Source organism: Arachis stenosperma, chromosome 7, assembly GCF_014773155.1.
Source record: "Arachis stenosperma cultivar V10309 chromosome 7, arast.V10309.gnm1.PFL2, whole genome shotgun sequence".
In the NCBI taxonomy this organism is placed as follows: Eukaryota; Viridiplantae; Streptophyta; class Magnoliopsida; order Fabales; family Fabaceae; genus Arachis; species Arachis stenosperma.
This window is the reverse complement of record NC_080383.1, coordinates 78826050-78836183: the sequence shown is the minus strand read 5'-3', so window position 1 is coordinate 78836183 and position 10134 is coordinate 78826050.

Here is a 10134-nt window from a genome sequence, read left to right as displayed (position 1 = left end):
GAGCGTGTTGATTTTCATCAATTTTGCTTTTGGAGCAGTGATCTGCTAAGATTTGGCTGACCTTTGGTCATGTCTAGTGTTTTGGACCGAAGCTTTCCTTGAAAGCTTGGCTGGCTGTGAAGCCATGTCTAATTCCTGGACCGGAGTCTTAGACTAGCATTGCACTGATTCCTGGAATTCTCATTAAGAATTTTGACACCTTGTCCTTTTCACTTAATTTTCGAAAAACCCAAAAAAAAAATTTGCAAAATCATAAAAACCAAAAATATTTGATGTTTCTTACTTTAGTCTAGTGTCTCATCTTAAGTCTGGTGTCAAATGCATGTTTTTGTTATATTTTTTTGAATCCATGCATATAGTTCTTTGTTTTGATCTTTGAATTCTTTTGGCTTGAGTGTTTCTGTGTCTCATATAGTGTCAGTAGTACACAAACTGCTAAGTTTGGTGTCTTGCATGCATTGTTATTTGATTCTTGTTGCATTTTGATTATTAAAAATCCAAAAATATTTTTAATTTGTGTCTTTTCAAGTCAATGATACAAAGAATTGAAGATTCAGAACATACTGCAGAGGAATTATACAGAAAAAGCTGAGCATTCAAAAATGCCCAGTGAAGAAGGCAGACTGGCGTTTAAACGCCAGCCAGGGTACCTGGTTGGGCGTTTAACGCCCAAAGAGGTAGCATTTTGGGCGTTAAACGCCAGAATGTATACCATTCTGGGCGTTTAACGCCAGGATGGTGCTAGGAGGAAGATTTTGTTTTCAAAATCAATTTTTTTTTTCAAGTTTTCAAAGCTTTTCAAAACCAAATCTTTTTCAAATCATATCTTTTCAATCAAATGTTTTCAAAATCAATTTCTTTCCTTTTTCAAAATACTTACTAACAATTAATGATTTGATTGAACATTTTTTGCCTTTTCTATTAAGAAAGGTTTTATGTTTGAATCATATCTTTTCTTGTTAGGCAAGTCATTAATATTTTTTTTTAAAAAAAAAATCATATCTTTTCAAATTGTTTTCAAATCATATCTTTTAAAATTGTTTTCAAATCATATCTTCTCAATCACATCTTTTTAAAACCATAACTTTTCAATCAAATCTTTTTAACCTCATCTTTTTCAAAATAGTTTTCAATCAAATCTTTTTGACTTCTAATTTCAAAATCTTTTTCAAAAATCACTTTAATTCTTCCCCACTTTCAATTTTCGAAAATTATCAATCAATTTTTAAAATGTTTTTGACATCTTTCTAATTAATTTTCGAAAATCCTCTTCCCTCCTTCTCACATCCTTCTATTTATGGAGTACTACTCCTTCTTAATGCACAATTCGAAATCTAACTAATCAAGTTCGAATTCTTCTACCTTCTTTTCTTCTATTTTTCTTCTCCTCTGACACTTCAAGGAATCTCTGTACTGTGACATAGAGGATTCCACATTTCTCTTGTTCTCTTCTCTTTCATATGAGCAGGAGCAGAGACAAAGGCATTCTTGTTGAAGCTGACCCTGAACCCGAGAGAACCCTGAAGAGAAAGCTAAGAGAAGCCAAGGCACAACTCTCTTTAGAGGACCTGACCGAATTCTTCAAAGAAGAAGAACACATGGCAGCCGAAAACAATAACAATGCCAACAATGCAAGGAAGGTGCTGGGTGACTTCACTGCACCTACTCCTGATTTCTATGGGAGAAGCATCTCTATCCCTGCCATTGGAGCAAACAACTTTGAGCTTAAGCCTCAATTAGTTTCTCTAATGCAACGGAATTGCAAGTTCCATGGACTTCCAATGGAAGATCCTCATCAGTTCTGGTGCACGAAATTGTGATCACTACAACTTCGCACAACTAACCAGCAAGTGCACTGGGTCGTCCAAGTAATACCTTACGCGAGTAAGGGTCGATCCCACGGAGATTGTTGGTATGAAGCAAGCTATGGTCACCTTGTAAATCTCAGTCAGGCAGACTCAAATGGGTATAGATGATGAACGAAAATAACATAAAGATAAAGATAGAGATACTTATGTATATCATTGGTGTAAGAGCTTCAGACAAGCGTATGAAGATGCCTTCCCTTCCGTCTCTCTGCTTTCTTACTGTCTTCATCCAATCCTTCTTACTCCTTTCCATGGCAAGCTCGTGTAGGGTTTCACTGTTGTCAGCAGCTACCTCCCATCCTCTCAGTGAAAGCGATTGCATATGCTCTGGTCACAGCATAGCGGAATTCATCTGTCGGTTCTCAATCAGGCGCGGAATAGAATCCAGTGATTCTTTTGCGTCTGTCACTAACGCCCCGCCCTCAGGGTTTGAAGCACGTCACAGTCATTCAGTCATTGAATCCTACTCAGAATACCACAGACAAGGTTTAGACCTTCCGGATTCTCTTGAATGCCGCCATCAGGTCCTGCCTATACCACGAAGATTCCGATTAAAGAATCCAAGAGATATTCACTAGAGCCTTGGTTGCTTGTAGAACAAAAGTGGTTGTCAGTCACCTTGTTCATGAGTGAGAATGATGATGGGCGTCAATCATCACCTTCATCAAGTTGAAGAACAAGTGATATCTTGGACAAAGAACAAGCGGAATTGAATAGAGGAACAATAGTAATTGCATTAATACTCGAGGTACAGCAGAGCTCCACACCTTAATCTATGGTGTGTAGAAACTCCACCGTTGAAAATACATAAGAACAAAAGTGATCATTGGTTTCGGCCCCAGAGAGGGAACCAGAAGAACCAAGATGAAAATACAATAGTAAAAGGTCCTATATATAGCAAACTAGTAACCTAGGGTGTACAGAGATGAGTAAATGACATAAAAATCCACTTCCGGGCCCACTGGTGTGTGCTTGGGCTGAGCAATGAAGCATTTTTCGTGTAGAGACTCTTCTTGGCGTTTAACTCCCGTTTTGGTGCCAGTTTGGGCGTTAACTCCCATTCTTGTGCCAGTTTGGGCGTTTAACGCTGGGAATTCTGAGGGTGACTTTGAACGCCGGTTTGGGCCATCAAATCTTGGGCAAAGTATGGACTATCATATATTGCTGGAAAGCCCAGGATGTCTACTTTCCAACGCCGTTGAGAGCGCGCCAATTGGGCTTCTGTAGCTCCAGAAACTCCACTTTGAGTGCAGGGAGGTCAGAATCCAACAGCATCTGCAGTCCTTTTGAGTCTCTGGATCAGATTTTTGCTCAGATCCCTCAATTTCAGCCAGAAAATACCTGAAATCACAGAAAAACACACAAACTCATAGTAAAGTCCAGAAAAGTGAATTTTAACTAAAAACTAATAAAAATATAATAAAAACTCAACTAAAACTACCAAAAACATACTAAAAACAATGCCAAAAAGCGTACAAATTATCCGCTCATCACAACACCAAACTTAAATTGTTGCTTGTCCTCAAGCAACTGAAAATCAAATAAGATAAAAAGAAGAGAATATACTATAAACTCCAAATTATCAATGAAACTTAGCTCCAAATTAGATGAGCGGGACTAGTAGCTTTTTGCCTCCAAACAGTTTTGGCATCTCACTTTATCCTCTGAGGTTCAGAATGATTGGCTTCTTTAGGAACTCAGAATCCAGATAGTGTTATTGATTCTCCTAGTTAAGTATGATGATTCTTGAACACAGCTACTTATTGAGTCTTGGCCATGGCCCAAAGCACTCTGTCTTCCAGTATTACCACCGGATACATACATGCCACAGACACATAATTGGGTGAACCTTTTCAGATTGTGACTCAGCTTTGCTAAAGTCCCCAATTAGAGGTGTCCAGGGTTCTTAAGCACACTCTTATTGCCTTGGATCACAACTTTATTTCTTTCTTTTTCTTTCTTTTTCTCTTTCTCCCTTTTTTTTCGTTTTTCTCCTTCTTTTTCTCTTTTTTTTTTTTTGTATTCACTGCTTTTTCTTGCTTCAAGAATCATTTTAATGATTTTTCAGATCCTCAGTAACATGTCTCCTTTTTCATCATTCTTTCAAGAGCCAACAATTTTAACATTCATGAATCACAAATTCAAAAGACATATGCACTGTTTAAGCATACATTCAGAAAACAACAAGTATTGTCACCACATCAAACTAATTAAGCTAGTTTTAAAGATGAATTTGAAATCCTGTACTTCTTGTTCTTTTGTGATAAAAACAGTTTTCATTTAAGAAAGGTGATGGATTCATATTCATAGCTTTAAGGCATAGACACTAAGACACTAATGATCATAAGACACAAACATGGATAAACATAAGCATAAATTTTCGAAAAACAGAAGAATAAAGAACAAGGAGATTAAAGAACGGGTCCACCTTAGTGATGGCGGCTCTTTCTTTCTCTTGAAGATCCTATGGAGTGCTTGAGCTCCTCAATGTCTCTTCCTTGTCTTTGTTGCTCCTTTGATCTTCTCCAATTTCATGGTGGATGATGGAGTGTTCTTGGTGCTCCACCCTTAGTTGTCCCATGTTGGAACTTAATTCTCCTAGGGAGGTGTTAATTTGCTCCCAGTAGTCTTGTGGAGGAAAGTGCATCCCTTGAGGTATCTCAGGGATTTCTTGATGAGAGGGGTCTCTTGTTTGCTCCATCTTCTTCTTAGTGATGGGCTTGAGGTCATGCTTTCTCAGTTGAACCGGCTTTGGATGCCATAAATGGTTATGGAAAAACAAAAAGCAATGCTTTTACCACACCAAACTTAAAAGGTTTGCTCGTCCTCGAGCAAAAGAAGAAAGAAGAGAGTAGAAGAAGAAGAAATGGAGGAGATGGATGTGAGTGGTGAAGAGGTATTGAGGTGATTGGTGAATGGGCGAAGAAGAAGAGAAAGAGTGGTGGGGTTTATGGGGATCCTGTGGGGTCCACAGATCCTTAGGTGTCAAGGAAAAGTCATCCCTGCACCAAATGGCATCAAAATCCACGTTTTGAGCCAATTCTGGCGTTTAAACGCCGGGCTGATGCCCATTCCTGGCGTTTAACGCCAGGTTCTAGCCCTTTTCTGGCGTTTAACGCCAGTCTGGTGCCCCTTTCTGGCGTTAAACGCCCAGAATGGTGCCAGACTGGGCGTTAAACGCCCAAATGCTAGGCTTACTGGCGTTTAAACGCCAGCAGCTTCTTCCTCCAGGGTGTGCTGTTTTTCTTCCTGTTTTTCATTCTGTTTTTGCTTTTTTCATTGTTTTTGTGACTTCTTATGATCATCAACCTACAAAAAAGATAAAATAACAAAAGAAAATAGTTAGCTATAAAACATTGGGTTGCCTCCCAACAAGCGCTTCTTTAATGTCATTAGCTTGACAGATGGCTCTCATTGAGCCTTACAAATGATCAGAGCAATGTGGGAACCTCCCAACACCAAAATTAGAGTTTGAATGTGGGGGTTCAACACCAAACTTAGAGTTTGGTTGTGGCCTCCCAACACCAAACTTAGAGTTTGACTTTGGGGGCTCTATTTGTCTCTGATTTGAGGGAAGCTCTTCAAGCTTCATCTCCAAGGTGACAGAGGGATATCCTTGAGCCTTAAACACAAAGGATTTCTTCATTCATTTGAATGATTAGTTCACCTCTATCAACATCAATCACAGCCTTTGCTGTGGCTAGGAAGGGTCTGCCAAGGATGATGGATTCATCCATGCACTTCCCAGGATCTTGTCTCTTTTGAGGTAATTTCTGCCTAGACAAGTCATCCAGTTCTTTGGTGAGCAAGGGAGGTTCATTTTCCCAAGTCTCATTTCCAAATAACTTGTCATTTAGTTTCATGATTGCTCCAAGGTATTTAGCAACTTGCTCTTCAGTGACATACTCATCCTCTTCAGAGGAGGAATACTCATCAGAGCTCATGAAAGGCAGAAGTAACTCCAATGGAATCTCTATGGTCTCATTTTGAGCCTCAGATTCCCATGGTTCCTCATTGGGGAACTCAGAGGAGATTGGTGCACGCCCATTGAGGTCTTCCTCAGTGGCGTCCACCCCCTCTCTTTCCTCTCCATATTCGGCCATGTTTATGGCTTTGCACTCTCCCTTTGTATTTTCTTTTGTATTACTTGGAAGAGTACTTGGAGGGAGTTCAGAAATTTTCTTGCTCAGCTGTCCCACTTGTCCTTCCAAATTTCTGATGGAGGACCTTGTTTCATTCATGAAACTTTGAGTGGTTTTGATTAGATCAGAGACCATTGTTGCTAAGTCAGAGGTATTCTGCTTAGAACTCTCTGTCTGTTGCTGAGAAGATGATGGAAAAGGCTTGCCATTGCTAAACCTGTTTCTTCCACCATTATTGTTATTGAAACCTTTTTGGGGTTTCTCTTGATTCTTCCATGAGAAATTTGGGTGATTTCTCCATGAAGAATTATAGGTGTTTCCATAGGGTTCTCCTAGGTAATTCACCTCTTTCATTGAAGGATTCTCAGGATCATAAGCCTCTTCCTCAGATGAAGCTTCCTTAGTACTGCCATGTGCATTTTGCATTCCAGACAGACTTTGAGAAATCAAATTGACTTGTTGAGTCAATATCTTGTTCTGAGCCAATATGGCATTCAGAGTGTCAATCTCAAGAACTCCTTTCTTCTGACTAGTCCCATTGTTCACAGGATTCCTTTCAGAAGTGTACATGAATTGGTTATTTGCAACCATTTCAATCAGCTCTTGAGCCTCTGCAGGCGTCTTCTTCAAATGAAGAGATCCTCCAGCAGAGCTATCCAAAGACATCTTGGATAGTTCAGAGAGACCATCATAGAAAATACCTATGATGCTCCATTCAGAAAGCATGTCTGAGGGACATCTTCTGATTAATTGTTTGTATCTTTCCCAAGCTTCATAGAGGGGATTCTCCATCCTTCTGTCTGAAGGTTTGGACTTCCACTCTAAGCTTACTCCATCTTTGTGGTGGAAAGAACTTTGCCAAGAAGGCATTGACTAGCTTTTCCCAAGAGTCCAGGCTTTCTTTAGGTTGAGAGTCCAACCATATTCTAGCTCTGTCTCTTACAGCAAAAGGGAACAGCATCAGTCTGTAGACCTCAGGGTCAACCCCATTAGTCTTGACTGTGTCACAGATTTGCAAGAACTCAGCTAAAAACTGATGAGGATCTTCCATTGGAAGTCCATGGAACTTGCAATTCTGTTGCATTAGAGAAACTAACTGAGGCTTAAGCTCAAAGTTGTTTGCTCCAATGGCAGGGATAGAGATGCTTCTCCCATAGAAGTTGGGAGTAGGTGCAGTAAAGTCACCCAGCACCTTCCTTGCATTGTTGGCATTGTTGTTGTTTTCGGCTGCCATGTGTTCTTCTTCTTTGAAGAATTTGGTCAAGTCCTCTAAAGAGAGTTGTGTTTTGGCTTCTCTTAGCTTTCTCTTCAAGGTCCTTTCAGGTTCAGGGTCAGCTTCAACAAGAATGCCTTTGTCTTTGTTCCTGCTCATATGAAAGAGAAGAGAACAAGAAAATATGGAATCCTCTATGTCACAGTATAGAGATTCCTTGAGGTGTCAGAGGAAAAGAAAGGTAGAAAACAGAAGTAGAAAATTCGAACTTGTCCAAGAAGATGGAGTTCGAATTTTGCATTAAGGGATAGTGTTAGTCCATAAATAGAAGGATGTGGGAAGGAGGGAAGAGAATTTTCGAAAATTAAATTAAAAAGTTTGAAAACATTTTGAAAAACTGTTTGATAATTTCGAAAATTCAAAGTGGAAAAGAAATCAAGTGATTTTTGAAAAAGATTTTGAAATTAGAAATTAAAAAGATTTGATTGAAAACTATTTTGAAAAAGATGTGGTTAAGAAGATATGATGGTTTTTAAAAAGATGTAATTGAAAAGATATGATTTGAAAACAATTTTAAAAGATATGATTTGAAAACAATTTGAAAAGATATGATTTTAAAAATTAAGACTTGCCTAACAAGAAAAGATATGATTCAAACATAAAACCTTCCTTAACAGAAAAGGCAAAAATGTTCAATCAAATCATTAATTGTTAGTAAGTATCTTTGAAAAAGGAAAGAAATTGATTTTGAAAACATTTGATGAAAAGATATGATTTGAAAAAGATTGATTTTGAAAAACTTTGAAAACTTGAAAAAAATTGATTTGGAAAACAAAATCTTCCCCCTAGCACCATCCTGGCGTTAAACGCCCGTTAAACGCCCAAAATGCTACCTCTTTGGGCGTTAAACGCCCAACCAGGTGCCCTGGCTGGCGTTTAAACGCTAGTCTGCCTTCTTCACTGGGCATTTTTGAATGCTCAGCTTTTTCTGTATAATTCCTCTGCAGTATGTTCTGAATCTTTAATTCTTTGTATCATTGACTTGAAAAGACACAAATTAAAAAATATTTTTGGATTTTTAATAATTAAAATGCAACAAGAATCAAATAACAATGCATGCAAGACATCAAACTTAGCAGTTTGTATACTATTGACACTAACTACATGAGAATGCACAAAACACTCAAGTCAATAGAATTCAAAGATCAAAACAAGAAAATCATCAAGAACAACTTGAAAATCAATGAGGACACATGCATAAAAACGAAAATGCAAGAAGAACAGAAACATGCAATTGACACCAAACTTAAAATGAGACACTAGGCTTAAACAAAAAATATTTTTGAATTTTATGATTTTGTAATTTTTTTGGGTTTTTTCGAAAATTAAGTGAAAAGGAAAATAAAGGTATCAAATTTCTTAATGAGAATTCCAGGAATCATGCAATGTTAGTCTAAAGCTTTAGTCTAAAGGAATTAGACATGGCCGGCTAAGCTTCAGCAGGACATTGCATTCAAGAGCTAAATTGATGAGAATCAATCAGCTTTGGTGATGATAAGAACATCACTTTGAAACACTAGAATTCATTCTTAAGAACTCTGAAGAAAAATAATACCTAATCTAAGCAACAAGATGAACCGTCAGTTGTCCATACACAAGAACAATCCCCGGCAACGGCGCCAAAAACTTGGTGCACGAAATTGTGATCACTACACTTCGCACACTAACTAGCAAGTGCACTGGGTCGTCCAAGTAATACCTTACGCGAGTAAGGGTCGATCCACGGAGATTGTTGGTATGAAGCAAGCTATGGTCACCTTGTAAATCTCAGTCAGGCAGACTCAAATGGGTATAGATGATGAACGAAAATAACATAAAGATAAAGATAGAGATACTTATGTATATCATTGGTGTAAGAGCTTCAGACAAGCGTATGAAGATGCCTTCCCTTCCGTCTCTCTGCTTTCTTACTGTCTTCATCCAATCCTTCTTACTCCTTTCCATGGCAAGCTCGTGTAGGGTTTCACTGTTGTCAGCAGCTACCTCCCATCCTCTCAGTGAAAGCGATTGCATATGCTCTGGTCACAGCATAGCGGAATTCATCTGTCGGTTCTCAATCAGGCGCGGAATAGAATCCAGTGATTCTTTTGCGTCTGTCACTAACGCCCCGCCCTCAGGGTTTGAAGCACGTCACAGTCATTCAGTCATTGAATCCTACTCAGAATACCACAGACAAGGTTTAGACCTTCCGGATTCTCTTGAATGCCGCCATCAGGTCCTGCCTATACCACGAAGATTCCGATTAAAGAATCCAAGAGATATTCACTAGAGCCTTGGTTGCTTGTAGAACAAAAGTGGTTGTCAGTCACCTTGTTCATGAGTGAGAATGATGATGGGCGTCAATCATCACCTTCATCAAGTTGAAGAACAAGTGATATCTTGGACAAAGAACAAGCGGAATTGAATAGAAGAACAATAGTAATTGCATTAATACTCGAGGTACAGCAGAGCTCCACACCTTAATCTATGGTGTGTAGAAACTCCACCGTTGAAAATACATAAGAACAAAAGTGATCATTGGTTTCGGCCCCAGAGAGGGAACCAGAAGAACCAAGATGAAAATACAATAGTAAAAGGTCCTATATATAGCAAACTAGTAACCTAGGGTGTACAGAGATGAGTAAATGACATAAAAATCCACTTCCGGGCCCACTTGGTGTGTGCTTGGGCTGAGCAATGAAGCATTTTTCGTGTAGAGACTCTTCTTGGCGTTTAACTCCCGTTTTGGTGCCAGTTTGGGCGTTTAACTCCCATTCTTGTGCCAGTTTGGGCGTTTAACGCTGGGAATTCTGAGGGTGACTTTGAACGCCGGTTTGGGCCATCAAATCTTGGGCAAAGTATGGACTATCAT